The following is a 15,522-nucleotide window of genomic DNA, read 5'->3' on the forward strand; positions in this document are numbered from 1 at the left end:
TCAGTCCCACGTAGGGAATTCTGTTATTATAACCCATGGGGGGTATTACCCACCACGGATGCGTATCATTAATCATTATTAGAGATGTTCATGATATCGGTATCGGTATTAACCTAATTTCACCAAAAATGCTTGTGTAATCTGTATGAATAGTTGCGGTAGTCGACAAAAATAAATATAAGTTAAAAAACATTTGGTTACACATTTGAGATATTATACAGACTAAAGAAAAGTACCTTCCAAAAAACTTGGTTATTACAGTTTTAATTTGGTCCTGCTTAAAAATTAAGGTAATTTTACCGGTTTTTTTATCATAAAAAAAATCGAAATCATAAAAATATTTATTTCAAGTAATTAACATTCCAAAAGAAACAACAGGTCTCTATCTAGGTCTCAGAGAAATATCGAAACACCAAATTAGGCAAATAGGCCAAAGACAGAAACAGTTGAAAGGAGAAAGATCGTACGAGTAAGAGAGAAAGTGATACAAAATGGAAGTCACGACCCTCAATATTGAGGAATACACGATGCAGGGACGAGGAGGAAATTAGGAAATTGGTTTCCTATATTCATTTTGTGAAGTAAATCGCACAGCTTCATTTTCGCTACTTCATGACTGCGCGAATCATTCATTTTAAAGCCAGTACTAGACGCGCCAGCTCGCTTCAACGAGTCTCAGCCTGAGAGTCCTCGACGTTACGGCGCCGTGCACAAGCATCGACATATGTAGTAAAACGAACGATTTTATCGATAAAACGCAACGAATAAATGGGAATCTCTAGCGTCAATTAAAGGTTTGTAAAGGGTGAAACAATTTCATCTGTATTCTTCAATGAAAAGTTCCTGTGATAAAACAAAAGTACGAAATGTATGTTATAGTTCGACGAAAGTAATACGCACTTTGCCCCTCTCTTTTTTTGCGAATTTTCTTTCTTGCTGCCATTTTTATCAGTTTTGGATCCAGAAAAACGAAAAGAGCAGTTATTTTGTTTTTCTGTAGATAAAAAGCATCGATTTATCATGAGTGCGTTTTTGCACCTCCCGAATTTGCTTCACGGGTGAAATATTAATATCGACGTTGCCTACAATAAAGTATTTCTACTCGTATTTAATAAAGCAAATACCTGTGCTAACTTTAACATGTACGACAAAATTAACCGCTTTTTAGTAAACTGTAAATTTCATATAATATAATGCAGGAAGCATAAACTGAGGAATATTAACGAAGAGAAATAAATATATTTTTTTTATATTTTCTTAAAAATATATATTTTTTTTTATATTATATTAACTGTAACTATATGACAGATCATCGAATATGGATTGGGTACTTAATTGAGTATTCTCGAAACGGCGGGATGAGCACTCGACGAGAGCTCGATGCGAAATTAACAATTTAAATGATCGCAGAATTATTGGTAGTGATTTTTTATTTAAAAAGAGCAAAAGCTCAGTTTGCAATACTCAAAAATAACCTGTAGGCAGGCCTAGTATTATAAACTTCACAGTAGGTGATCAGTCAATATTCTGTTACTATGCTTTTGTTGTCTGTTCATATTCGTACAGACAACGAAATCATTAAATTGTCACGAATAAATGTCTTTTATCTTATATTGTAAAACTTGAGTCAAATCCTTTCAATCAATGATTAAAGTATTTATTTTCAGGCAACCAAGGACCATAGATATAGTAAAAATCTTAAATACTAAAAAAACACTTTCGTGACGCAGTTTTAGTTGGGGCGTCACCTGTTCTGGTGTAGGATATAAGGATATCGATTTTTTATATCGACGAAATCGCCCCATCCCTAGAAGCCTGATAATCACCTTCTTATAATTATAGGTTATCGTCTCGCACGATTTCACAGGCTTCTTGGCACTTCTTTCTTTCGTGTCAGGCACTGATAATTAGTCTAACCTCACACCCAAAACTGGACCTTAACCAGTTACAAATAGAACTCAGTTTGGATTGAAGGCGTAAAGAGGCATATTTCAATGGTGCTTTGACGGTGTGGAGAACTTTTCACATGCCTGAATTTTTTTTTTTTAGTTTTTACGATGTTTCGTAGTCTTTGGCTTGAAACTAGACGCGATTCCTAATTGGGAATACTTCATGTCTGAATAAATTTGAAAGCAGACGTGAATTCGTATTTCGTTAGCTATTTCAATTAGTAGGAACCCCTTTAGGAATTCAATCCTTCATTAGACATTGTTATCCGATTCGTTTTCCGCTTTTATTTTTACATTTCTTAATTAACTTTCATTATTTTCCGGCTGTTTAATAATATGATAGGTTCTAGTTATAAAAAAACTTAATACGTACTCAGAATAGTTTGATTAGAGATCCCAGCATCTTTGATCTGAAAAAAAAGACAAAAAATTAAAAACTGGACAAGTTATTCGCTTCGGAAAAAGTGCTTTTACGCGTTTATCGATTGAAGTGATACTCCAGAAACATCTCACCCAACCAATAATTCATCTTTTCTCGTAAACATATTTTTCCTCACATTTGGCGGATAAAATCAACCATGAAATGAGGTTTTTGGATGAATACAGGAAGAACTTGTATATGTAGGTAAGTGTGAAATTGGGTTGGAAAAGGTCATTCTAATATTAGTTCTAATAACATACTATGTTAGGTGTCAAGGTTATTGTAATGCTATTTACCTACTTGAGTCGTACTTTTTACAAGCTTTTATTTAACTTGCCCTGTTTATATGTATGTAGGTAGGTACCTATGTTAAATATTTTGTTAGTGTGAGTAGTGTGGGTCAAATCTTGGAAGCTAAATTTGACCCACTTCCCGATTTCCGACTGAGGTATGCCTAGGTACATACATAAGTAAATTGGATGACAATGCAATATTATGATGACATTGACCTGATCTGACGATGGCGACAGGAGGTGGCCATGGGAACTCTATGATAAAACAACGCAATTCTTTTGGCGTTGTTAGAATAATTGTTTCGATGAGTACTAGTTGCGTGTGGAAGGAAAAGTAAAGTCAGCGATAAACCAAAAATGAAATGTTTGGCAAAAAACTTATTTACCAATGGACTGTGGAGATTTTGAAGCTCAGTGTTTTATTTTTAAGCAGCATTAAAGTAACAGTCCATTTCCAATGACAGCAGTACTACCATTCATTTTACTATGGAAATTGACAATAACACCGACGCGTTCGTACTAGTAGCGCAGCTGCGGTCAGAAATGGAATGTTACTTAATTTTAGGGCTAACAAAAAATATTGCTTGCGATCCGAAAGATAGGCTATCTTACCCGAAAAAGCTGCGACAGATTGGCCTTTCTCTGTTATTACCTACAGCGCTTTAAGAAAAACAACGTTATTGCTTTTACCTACGTAGGTACAGTCACCTGCAATATTATGTTACTCCTCGAAGGCTGCAAAAATATGTGATACGCTCTTATGGCTCTACAAATAAGATCGTGTCAGATATTTTTGCGGCCTTTGTTGTGTCACATATTATTGCAGGTGACTGTACTACTTCTTTTTGCTAGGCCAGCCTTTTAACTCGCTCGTACGACACTCCACCATTGATGATGATAAGGTAATACTTACAAGAAAAACACTTCACTTTATTTCTTAGAATCCCTAATTGTCAATATCACTATCACTACACCTTATAATACAAAGGCCTCCGACGCATCTGTAGATGTTCGCCATAAATTCAAACAGATTTTCATGCGGTTTTCATTTATCAACAGACTATTAATTCTTGAGGAAGGTTTATATATGTATAATTTGTTAAGGTTTTTTGAAAACTGGTTGAAATATGACGAAGTATTTCTTATGATATCGGAAAAAATCACGCGGTGTAGAAGCTTTAATCGAAAACGCCTAATCCGTTTGAGCTATAACAACACAATGTACCTAAGTTGAGATTGTCTCTCTTTCATTGGTCTCTACAAAAAAGTCCGCGATACAATAGATCACATTATTTTTTAATGTGGCATTTACAAAGCTATTTACACAGATACAGTACCTATTAATCATTATCAAATTAAATAAGTTAGTTACATTAAGCATTTCATACAGATTATAATGGCCATTTACATCATCCAATTTAACTAGATTTTTCTTACGAGCTATTTACCTATAGTAAATTAAAAAATTCGCGTATATACCAAATACCAAAAGTGACTCGATTCGCTTGCTCGAAGTGCCTCCACCATGTCGCCCCAGCGATACCTAAAAAGGGGCCCACTGATTAACAGTCCGCCGGACGGTATCGGCCTGACAATTATTCGGAACTGTCAAAATTTTGTTCTAAGGGCCCCTTACGCTTTACTAGGGGAGACGGAGGTGAGTTGTGACAGAGGAGAGTTGTGACATCGTTGATTTTTTGGAATCTATATTAACTAAAAACAAGGTCGCAATAGAGCGCGTTTGTTAGTTCATGTTACGAGCTAAAAACGCACACTGTTGCGAGCTCGCTAACAGTCATTAGATTCCAAAAAATCGACAATGTCACAACTCTCCTCTGTCAAAACTCACCTCGATCTCCCCTACACGTCCGTCCGCAGTCGGGCGCGGGCGGGTCGCTAATCATTTGCTTAATCACTTAATTCCCAATAAGATACTAAGTAAGTGAGTAGTATATGTTATTAATACTGCTATAATTCCATGCAAGAACAATAGGGATAATCATGAATGGCATTAATTACTCGAAACCATTAAATGCTATATGGATAATTGAGTACAAATCAGTTTGCGGAACTCATCCGTCACATTGTGGTTTAACTTTGTACTGCGGTACTCGTAATAAAATTAAAAGCTGGATATTGGAACAAGTGCAATTTACATGCCAAGTGCGAGTCGGACTAGCGCACGAAGGGTTCCGCACCATTACGCAAACAACGGCAAATAAATCACGTTTGTTGTATGGGAGCCCGGCTTGAATATTTATTTTATTTTGTTTTAAGTAGGTACCTAAGTATTTGTTGTTATAGCGGCAACAGAAATACATCTGTGAAAATTTCAACTGTCTAGCTCTCACGGTTCATAAGATACAGCCTGGTGACAGACAGACAGACGGACAGACAGACGGACAGACAGACGGACAGACAGACAGACAGACGGACAGAGGAGTCTTAGTAATAGGATCCCTTTTTTACCCTTCGTATACGGAACCCTAAAAGAGAAAGTAAATCGTCGATGAAAAGCGGTCGAAAGAGAGAAGAGATATGGTCTCCTCTCACCTCCAAATCATCTCCGATCATCTTCACCTCAATGGAGAGGGAGTCTTATTTTACTCTGTTGCATGACAAAGACATTTGAGCCAGCAAACATTAAAAGAGTGATTCAAGTACCAATTTTTAATTCTAAGTTAATTTATAGTATTTTTTTTTATTAATTTCTATTGTTCCAAATGTTATTATTGTATGTTTAATAATAAAGTCACTTCTGTTAAAGTACCAAGAAAATTATACAAACTCAGGCGTGGGTCACTCCGCGATTTCGTCGCTTTGCAACAGGTAGCTAGTACCTACAAGTACATCCGTCCCACACCAATTTTGGTGGCTAGTCATAAGCCACGCCTAGCGCTGTCGATGTCGCCACCTAGTGGTCATATCTGTTCTAATCGTAACAGCCCCTTTTTATTAGAGAGTGAATCTTCTGTACCTAGTACTATTATTTATTCTGTGACAAACCTTTAGTTTAGTTGTTTTAGGTCCTATATTTACCGATCAACCGTCAGGATTCAATGATCACACGTTCTATAATGATCAAACGTATCCCAAACCGATAATGTTACACATTAGGGTCCGGTTTGGCTTCAATCTTTGCCTATTAAACACTTAGGCTCCGGTTTCACTGCGTTTGCGTAATCTGATACCACAAGCCGCTAATTTGTGACCCAAACATTATGTGGGACATGTCGGTCATAAGGACGGTGTGTAATCTGCGACGCTCGTTGTTATACGGTATACTTTGATCAATATTAATCTAAAGTAGCTATTATACATATTTGTGAATAATATATACTTAGCGATATTTGGGCGATTGAGCCACTGTACTGTTTGAAATATGAGGAAGATAAATACCGTAAACCGGGGATACTTTGATCAATTTTGGAGTTTGGCACCATTTTTTGACGATCCTAATATACGTAAAAATATGAAATAAAAATATAATAATCGGTTTTTTCTCTTCTTTCCGCCTGCCAAATAAAAAAAAATTAGGACTTATACTTTTTTCAGAAAAAAATAAAAACAACGCGGTCAAAGTTATATTGAGAATGGGGTTACTTTGAAACCACTTATTTTTTTGCTGACAATCTAAAGTAGACCCGCTAAAAAGACCGTAAAAAATAAAAATCGGTTAAGTACTTTTTAAGTTATTTATATTTTTAAGGTGTGGGGTTACTTTGATATCATACGAAATGATACAAATTAGAAAAATTAAGCGCTTATTTACTATAAATAACGTAGGAATTTAACTAATCATCGCACTTAGCAACAGATTTTTGAATTACAAGCTTTTCCGTTTCAGTAAATTTGGTCTGTGCACCCGGGTTTTTGACATGTTACCTTTATACTTATTGTATAAAGTTCTATAAAAAATATTGTGTGCTTTCTTTATATGCGGCACGAATAGATTTTGTGCCACTGTTTGCGAATACATCATTAAGTTGTTCTTCTTGGTATTTTTTGTAGTCTCGTTACCCGATATTTTTTTTGTAATCTATGGCATTATTTCTATAAAAAAACAATGCATATTTATTTATTGTAGAATTAATGCCCTGGTGGGCTGGTGGCCTTACGCACGTATAATAAAACACCTAAAGCAAAGCCGCAGGATAAAATGTAGCCAAATTCCACCCAGAAACTTAATTCCATACGACAACGGTATGGAAGAAACAGGTAAAAGAATATTTATAATCAGATAAGCAGTTCCAGAGATCCACTCCTAGATACAAATTTATAATTCGACAACATCTAACTCTTCCACTGACTCAAACGATGCCTATTTATTACATTACTATTTAAAAAATACATAAAAAAATCGTAAGCTGCCAAAATAATTCTTTAATCTTCTGATCAATTTCACCACGTATAAGTGATCAAAGACACCCCGACCCATGGATTCCCCGGCTACATGTGCGCATGTGGAGGTTGTCGAATTCATGTATTTTTTTTATAAACTCGCGAATCAACACTGATTAACGTAAGACACTATAAAATTACATGTATTAATTATTGACACAAATACAGTCAAAGTTTTTCAACCAATAAAATCAGGAAGAAAAGCGTACGCGCCATTAATTTTTTTTTCTAGACGAATTAATAATATTACACTCGCATCCGCTTACTGTGTGGTGAAACAACTATCAGTGTTGCCAATAAAGAAAAAAATACTGCGAAGTTTTTGTTCAACTCGTTAAAACAAGGACTTTAGTAGCGGAGAGAAGTTGCTATCAAAGTCGACCCGCAAATCAAAGTAACCCCGGTTTACGGTACGTTTATTTGATGCTGTTAAAAAAAACAACTAACAAGATAACTAAATTAAGAATAAGTCAACAAATGAAAACGAATTAAAAATAATTGCTCTGTGGTTGCAATCCAAACAAAAGAGTTCACGGGTCAGCGATATTTGCTTCCCTCTTCCGAGCAAAGCACTCATATTCTGTCGAATCTCGGGGCACAATCAGATTAAAATTGTATTAAAATTAGGTAGAAAAATATAACATCAAAATAGCGATTCTTTGGCGGGTCAGCGATATTTGCTTCCCTCTTCCGAGCAAAGCACTCATATTCTGTCGAATCTCGGGGCACAATCAGATTAAAATTGTATTAAAATGAGGTAGAAAAATATAACATCAAAATAGCAATTCTTTGGCGCAGGCTCATCGTTACTTTTTATTTTTCCATATGCCACACTGTGTATTGATCTTAAAGGTGGCCACTGACGAGCCTTCCAACAGTCCAAATAGCGTGGCTGCACTCCAAAATCGGTCCGTGAATGTCAAAAACGTACAATGTTTTTTAAACGGCATCCAAATCGTGGATTTCCATTTGGATTGAAATCCAGCACGCCACTCCATTTGGACGTATCGGCGTGGCGACTTTGGACTGACCGTCAATGCAAAAAACGTACACCAAACGTGCGCCACGCCATCTCTGCCGTCCTAGTCTAAAAGGCAGTTTTTCGACAAAAGCTAGTTTCGAGATAATCGCAAAAAACCAACCCAAACATCTTTCTTGAATTTCTACGAAACGGTAAAACTTTTTCCATTTTTTCTTTTTGTATGTGGTAGGTATATATATGTACTTATTTTAGGTATGTATAGTATGTTTCTAAACAGCTCAGTTTTTATGTTATTTTATAAAAAAACACTTTAAATTAGTATTAAGCTTAAAAATGAGTAGGTCGTACTAGTCAAGAAGGCGGTAAACATGCGTTATGCGGCGTTCTAACTTAGTTCCGAAGTAGAAACTAGGTAATAACGCCGTATATGTCACATGCTGCCTTTTTGCTTAGTACCAATGAATAATTCGCACTTGAGATCCTAAGTTAAAAGACCCTATAGCAGCTATTCGGCCTTTTTGGTTAGTATACTAGGAAAAATTATGAATTTGACCAGATTTTCGACTAGCGTGCTAGTGTAAAAAAACGTATACCAACAAAAACACCGAATATACGGTTTTATAGATTAGTATTTATGGAAGAAATGGGAATAAAAAACAGTACGTAGTTTAAATGTTTATTTATATACGAACAAAAAACGCCATACTAGTAGGCTATTATTAAAAAAACGAGATCCAGCAATTACTTTTTGGATTATAATCTCAATTACCATACAAAATTAACATATAAATTGTGTTATTCCCACTAGTTACGATCAAGTTGTTACCAGTGGTAACTAATGGGAGTAGTTACCACTACAATCTTGTTAGGGTTCAATAAAGCCTCTATATTTATAGTATTCTACTTATACTGTTTTTATTACTATTGAACTGTAACAAAATGTTGGTGGTAACTACTAGGAATAAAATCCAACCTTTTACACTGGTAACTACTGGTTAACAAATCTCATTAGTTACCATTGGTAACAACTTGATGGTAATTAGTGGGAAAAACCCGATCTATGTGTTAATTTTATATGGTAATTAAGATTATAATCCAAAAAGTAATCGCTGGATCTTGTTTTTTTAATAATAGCCTGGTAGTATAGTGTTTTGTGTTCATATAATAAACAAACATTTAAACTGTACTGTAAAAAAATGTTGGTGGTAACTACTAGGAAAAAATCTCACCTTTTACCAGTGGTAACTACTGGAAAAAGAAGTTCCCAGTAGTTACCACAAAACTGAGTTGGTGGTAGCTACTGGGAAGAAAAGTGGGATATAAATTCCCAGTAGTTACCACTGGTAACAACTTGGCGGTAGATACCTAACTAGTGGGAATAGCCCCATAATATGTAACAAATTTTTAGTGTACGGTTTTTCTGATTTTATTTGTATAATAGACTAGATTTACTCGACTCTACTAATGACATTACATATACTTCTAATGAGCATGAGCAACGAAACTTAACGGAGTCCGCAGTAAGCTCAGCCGAATTTTTACTTCCCATAAAAACGGAGATTCGTACTCATTTTAAAACAACGTGTTGGATTGTACTAAATTGCACATACAATGACATGAGGTATATCGATGCCAGTACCTAATTAGTTTATATTCCAACAATACTAAAACGCCTTTTAGCGGTTATAATTAAAAATTAGATTCACAATAAAATTATTTTTCTATTAGATTACAAACTCATAGCTTTGACTATTTTAACATACACATCATCATCACTGGCTCAGTGACCCAAAGAGGATCTTGGCCTCTGACACAAGAGAGCGCCATTCTGCTCTATTCTGCGCCACTTCACGCCAGTTATTCCGAGGGCGGGCGGACAGGTCTTTTTGGGCTTCGTCACTCCAGCGGTATCTGGGACGCCCAGACGGACGTTTTCCGCCCGGGTGCCCCACATACGCTCTTCTCACAGCACGATCCTCCCCCATCCTCTCCAGGTGACCAAGCCAGCGGAGTCGTGTGGCTTTAATCTCGCCAATTATATTAGGCATCGCAACCAGCTCCTCTAGCTTCCTATTTTTCCTTCGCCTCCAAGTGCCTCCAAGTGCCAGTGGGATTTTAACATACAACTATTATCTAAACAAACATGCCAACCTATTTTAAGATACATATTGTTTTTTTATAAAACGTAATAGATAGTACTGTAATATATAAATACTATGATAAATAAAACGTAATATAATTTGCAGTAATTAATTTACGATATTTCTTATCGAAATCTATTGGTGCGATATGAACTAGATAAAACCTACTTAAGTATTTCATTTAAGTAAAATATTATATATATATAATTAGGATTATATATATATATATGTGTGTATATAATATTATCTTTAATTCTCAGTTGGTTTTCGGATGGACCCAGGTTCCATACAAAGATGCCCATGGTCCTTTGTCCTGGTTATCTAAATACTTAGGCGGAAAATGTTATACTGCCCGTAAGAATTCTCATTAAATTTCCCTTTAAAACATTTTTCAATAAGATTTAAACTCTTCATAATGTCAAATACCTACTTGGATTATAAGGAATTAAACCCGATACGATTAGCTGTAATATCAATTTGATTTTATTTAAATAAAAGCAGTCAAACCGTCCAATGAATAAATAAAACTTAAACAACTGTAGAAAAGTACGTATGAACAATTTTACCATCACAAACTACGCTAGAAGGACGTATTTGCTGCCGAGCGGAAGTATTTGCGAGGCATTTTTAAAGTATATACCTTGATAAAAATGATAATACTCGAAGGTACCAATTGTAAACAGTACATATTATTGATAACATATGATGGTAATGCAATAATAAAGTATTTTTTTAACCTTGGCGTTCGGTCAATATTTCGCGCGCAAAAAGCCACCTCCGCTCTCATTCCGGCAGCCACAAGCCTGCGCTTGCGGCTGACGGCTTTTACTTAGCGTAAAGGTGTCTTTCGGCGCGCGGGGAGCATGACGAAGGTTGGAGCATATACTGCGTTATAGACTAGTTAGACGCACTTTCAACCATTTTAAAAGTTTGTTTGCGTTTAATACGACGTCCATACAAAATAAGAAGAACGTATAATAGTTATACGTTTCTAAAGACTATTATGGTGACGTAAAAAAGTTAAGTGATACTAGGCTAAAATGGCGTATGAGACATTTAAACAAAAAAAAATATTATACGATTTTTTAGACTAGTATTAGATCTAAAATTTTGCTAAAGATCCTAATCTTAAAGTGCGTATAGCGTCTTTTACGTATTTTTAGCCTAGTTTTTGGCTTATACGTTATTTTAGGCTAGATATGGTGGATAAGATTTTACGCAAACCAGAGCGTAAAAAAACGTATAGCTGCATATACGTTGTTTTAGCCTGGCTTTGTCAAATAGTCGCTTTTTAGACTAGGAACGAACGAAAATTAGTGCAAATACGGTCTTTTTACGATATTTTTCTCGAAAACTAAGCCACTTATCGGAAAACGGGCCAAAGTGGTCGATGCGTCTCGATCTCTACATTACGAATATCACAAAAAGTCCATTTTGGCAAAATGTCGAAAAACTGCCTTTTAGCTTAGGGCGGCAGACTGGACGCACTCCAAACACTCCGTGAATGTGCAAAACTACGTCCATTTTTATTCAGTCTGCATGGCGCTGCCACCAAGTAACGACACGACAACGAATTAATCGTAAAAATGACAGGCAGAGACTTTGTTTTTTCGGTAATAGAGGAGTATCGGAATCATTCATGTTTATGGCAAGTCACAAACGACGACTACCACGACAAAGATAAAAGAAATGCCTCGCTAGAAAAATTGTTGTTGTTATTCAAGACAAAAAATATTGGTTTTTTAATCCTTTTCACATAAATCCATTTGCACCGATAAAGCACACACAAGCAAGAGCACCGATGGCATGGAAGTATGGACGAATAAAATGGATCGATCGTCAGTGTACTAAATAATTGGATGCCGTCCATTTGGATGAATCCATTATAACGGCATCCATTTGGAAGGCTCGTCAGTGGCCTGCTTAAGAGCCAACAGGAGTGGTCATTTCTCCATACAAACGTAATCGACTCTTTCTTCCGTGGGTTTTGATGCTAGGGCAATGATTTTTTTCAACACAGGTTAATATTGTCAATATCTGTGTCGTACCGCGCGTTTTGCTTTTTTTGATATTTTTGTTTTTTAAGGCGCTAGAGCCCTTCAAAAATGGCCAAAATGGTCTCATTGACTATGCCGCAATGAGAGGCGTAGTATTCAAAACTGATATCGATTAGCCAAAAAAGCAAAACGGTCCGACAGAGATAATTTCATAATAATCATTTAGATTTCCGAATTTGGTTACGATTGCTTAAGTTTTGAAGGCGGAAACAGTCGAGTATGAAACCTCGATTTTTGAGATTTTTACGCAGGATTTTTGCCTTGTCCTTATTGCACTAGTTTTAGGAGCTGCTTCCGTTAGCGAGACGGGTATATTTACCTAAAATGTTTAAAGCTCAGCTTCTGTTTCGTCTTAACTAGAAAACAACCCAACAAAGCAACCTTACGTGTTAGAATAACCATTGCCTGCCCATTTATACTGGGAGTAACATGGAAGCATAAGATGACAAAATGAGGCAGTTCTTGCGAGGGTAGGCATCACCAGCATTACGGCGATTCTCAAACAGAGGAGACTGCGTTGGCTGGGCCATGTACACCGTATGGACCCAGAAAGGTTACCACGCCAAGTGCTGATGGGTCAGATAGCATACGCAAAAAGACCTGTGGGGTGCCCGATGCTAAGATTCAAGGACTCCTGCAAGCACGTGCTGCAATGAGACCCGAGTGGCGTGGAGACCTATGCGTAGGAGTGAAGAAGCACGACGAAGGTTGGCTGGGAAACCTGAGACAAAAAAGACAGAGGCGTCAGAGCTGGTAGCCGGGTCTCGGATCCAGAGGCTCAACAAACTCACACGTGCGACTTATGCGGCAAGAAGTGCCGTGCAGCAATAGGCTTGTATATAGCCATAGGCGGAAATGCATTGGCCGTCTCAACCGCTCTTGACACAGCGTTGCAACAATCATCCGTCAGGGATGCAGTGGCCATTGAAGATGCCTGCCCATTTGAATTTGTTCGATCACTGTTGAATTAGCAGGGAAGCAAATAGCCTCTCTTAAGTTGGAATTAGGTTAAGTCAAGGTGCACGCAAAGGGACGTCAAATTGTGTCAACCGTAATAATTGCTCGGAGCAATGCTGAGCCAAGCGGAACCGAGTTTGGCCGAAGATAGGAGTTTCGCACCCCTGGTATAGATAACAACTAACAACCGCCCAAAGGGCCGAGCCCCGATTACAGTATAATTAATGCTATTATTAGTTTTGGATGAAATGCTAGCGGAGCAGCTTCACAAAGCTATAATTTAGCGTTGATTTACGTAATTAACCCATTTGCTTTACATACCGTGTGTTTGATATGTACGAATTAGGCACATCACAAAATTTACTAATGAGATTAGAAATGTTAAATTGTATGATTTTGGCGAAGGTTATGGTTCGGCCAAAAAACTGCCGAACGCTTCGGCTGCCCCGAAACTGTATTTTCGGTAATGTCTGGCCGAAGTTTCGTTTTGGCAGGTTTCGGCATAAACATTATGTTTCGGCATAAACATTATGTTTCGTCCGAAGGTTCGGTTTCTGTCGAAACTGGAGCAAAACTGAACAATATTTTATAACTTTGAATGAGAGAGTTGATTTTTTTTTCTGGAATTCGTACTCTTTTAAGAATACCAATAGAAAGGCATTAACTGTACTTGTCCCGTTCTATTATGTAGTTTATCTATTATCTAGCCAACAACCTTTTCCTAAACTCCATGACAAAAGCACACAAAATATATTACCGGACAGCAACAGCCCATAAAACTAAGCAACTCCATTGACAATAACTGCAGACCCTTGCCAAGTCTCCATAAAGCACATATCAAATCATACGCCTCGCAACTGTGGAAGCACTTGGCTGCCAAGAGTGCACTTAAGGGAATGAATAGTGCAAGTTAGACTTAGCCTGTTTTACGACCGAGCGGATTAATTTGTTGTTCTTCCATTGTACACGATTGACAACAGTAAGATGGTTTGCTATATTTGCTTGTGTTGTCTCATGATGATCAGTCAGCATGAAAAGTAAAGGATCAGACTATGCGTCAAATAGATACTTATAGCGTCTGTTCGGAAAGAGTAGTGGAATGTATTGGGTAAAAAACATTCCACGACTCATCTCTTTCTGAACCCACTCTACTTTTGATATTCAATCTGAATAAAACCTAGAATTTTGGGTTAGCCCCTTCTGTGCAAGGAAGCAAGGAATCTGTGTACTGCGAGCATCTCTCGCCCATTTGGCTGAGATAAACTGCGGCGTCGCGGTTTGCTCTGGACAGAGTTTCGAAGATTTGATTAGTTTCACGCTCCGGAGGCTCACAGTGCGCCTGTCTCGGTCAACAAATTAAAATCTTGTAAGCCAAGAGGGCTGAATAGACCGCAGGCAAGGTGCATATATCGTCAGTCACCGCCTCCCGCCTGATACTTTGTCAGATGATAGATTTTTTATTCACAAAATCATCTAAACTATCATCTGACAAAATATCAAGCGGGAGGCGATGACTAAATTTTTTTTACGTGTTTTGGTGGCTGCCAATCCTCAACCCACTAACGGAGCGGCAGCTGACAACCACGAGGGTTCATTATACATAGCCGTTAACCACTACAGCAGTTTTCGCCCGGAAGGCGATTTGTCATGGAAATCTGTTCCTGGCTCGCGGTCTACAAGGCGGATGCCTTGGGGAAATTTTAAGACAAGAAAAGATTTAGGGATATGTTATTAAGATATTCGGGGCTATGTATATTGATTAGCGAAGAAATTGAATAGAAAAATAAAATCAGGCAACAACAGATAATATTTGTGTTGTAGATTAATGTAGAATTGTGGATGAATATAAAGTTATAAACCAAGCTTCAAGCAGGTAAATGAAGCGTTTACCGATTGCTTTCTTCGACATTTTTGCACGAAACCCATTAGTAAAAGATATAAAGATAAAATCAGTACAGCCGTGACCGTAAAAAAAAGAACGGGCCTGATAAAAATCTTAATTACTGGCTGCTCCGTGTCTCGGAGCGGGCCTCGCGATGCGTACAGATTCCTGCAAATCCCTGTTTAAATCCCTTGTTTTTTGAATAGCGAAGAAACTTGGATGGATTAAAATCTTTCGACGATTGTGATTGTATTTCAGCGAGTTTTAGAATTTTTATTTGTAATGCTAAGGCTGCGCGTTTAGGCAAGTCACGTTTTTATTAACAATTGGTTTTGATACATCAAGGTAAAAACCCCAAGATGTAAAGTATAAATTGAAATAGATGTCATATAGGATGACAGCTAGGTAGGTAGTAGGTAGGTATCTAATTAGATGTGTT

At 37.1% G+C, this 15,522-nt stretch overlaps 1 protein-coding gene across 1 annotated transcript in view; it reads right to left on the reverse strand.

The window, feature by feature from the left end:
- LOC134670642 (immunoglobulin superfamily member 10-like) overlaps nucleotides 1-15,522 on the reverse strand; it is a 477,034-nt gene that overhangs the window by 172,367 nt on the left and 289,145 nt on the right. The window contains exon 2 of the mRNA XM_063528451.1: nucleotides 2,323-2,359. The gene's annotated coding sequence lies outside the window, so the exon portion shown is untranslated. The remainder of the gene's footprint in view (nucleotides 1-2,322; nucleotides 2,360-15,522) is intronic.

This window comes from Cydia fagiglandana, chromosome 14 (assembly GCF_963556715.1).
Source record: "Cydia fagiglandana chromosome 14, ilCydFagi1.1, whole genome shotgun sequence".
Taxonomy (NCBI): domain Eukaryota; kingdom Metazoa; phylum Arthropoda; class Insecta; order Lepidoptera; family Tortricidae; genus Cydia; species Cydia fagiglandana.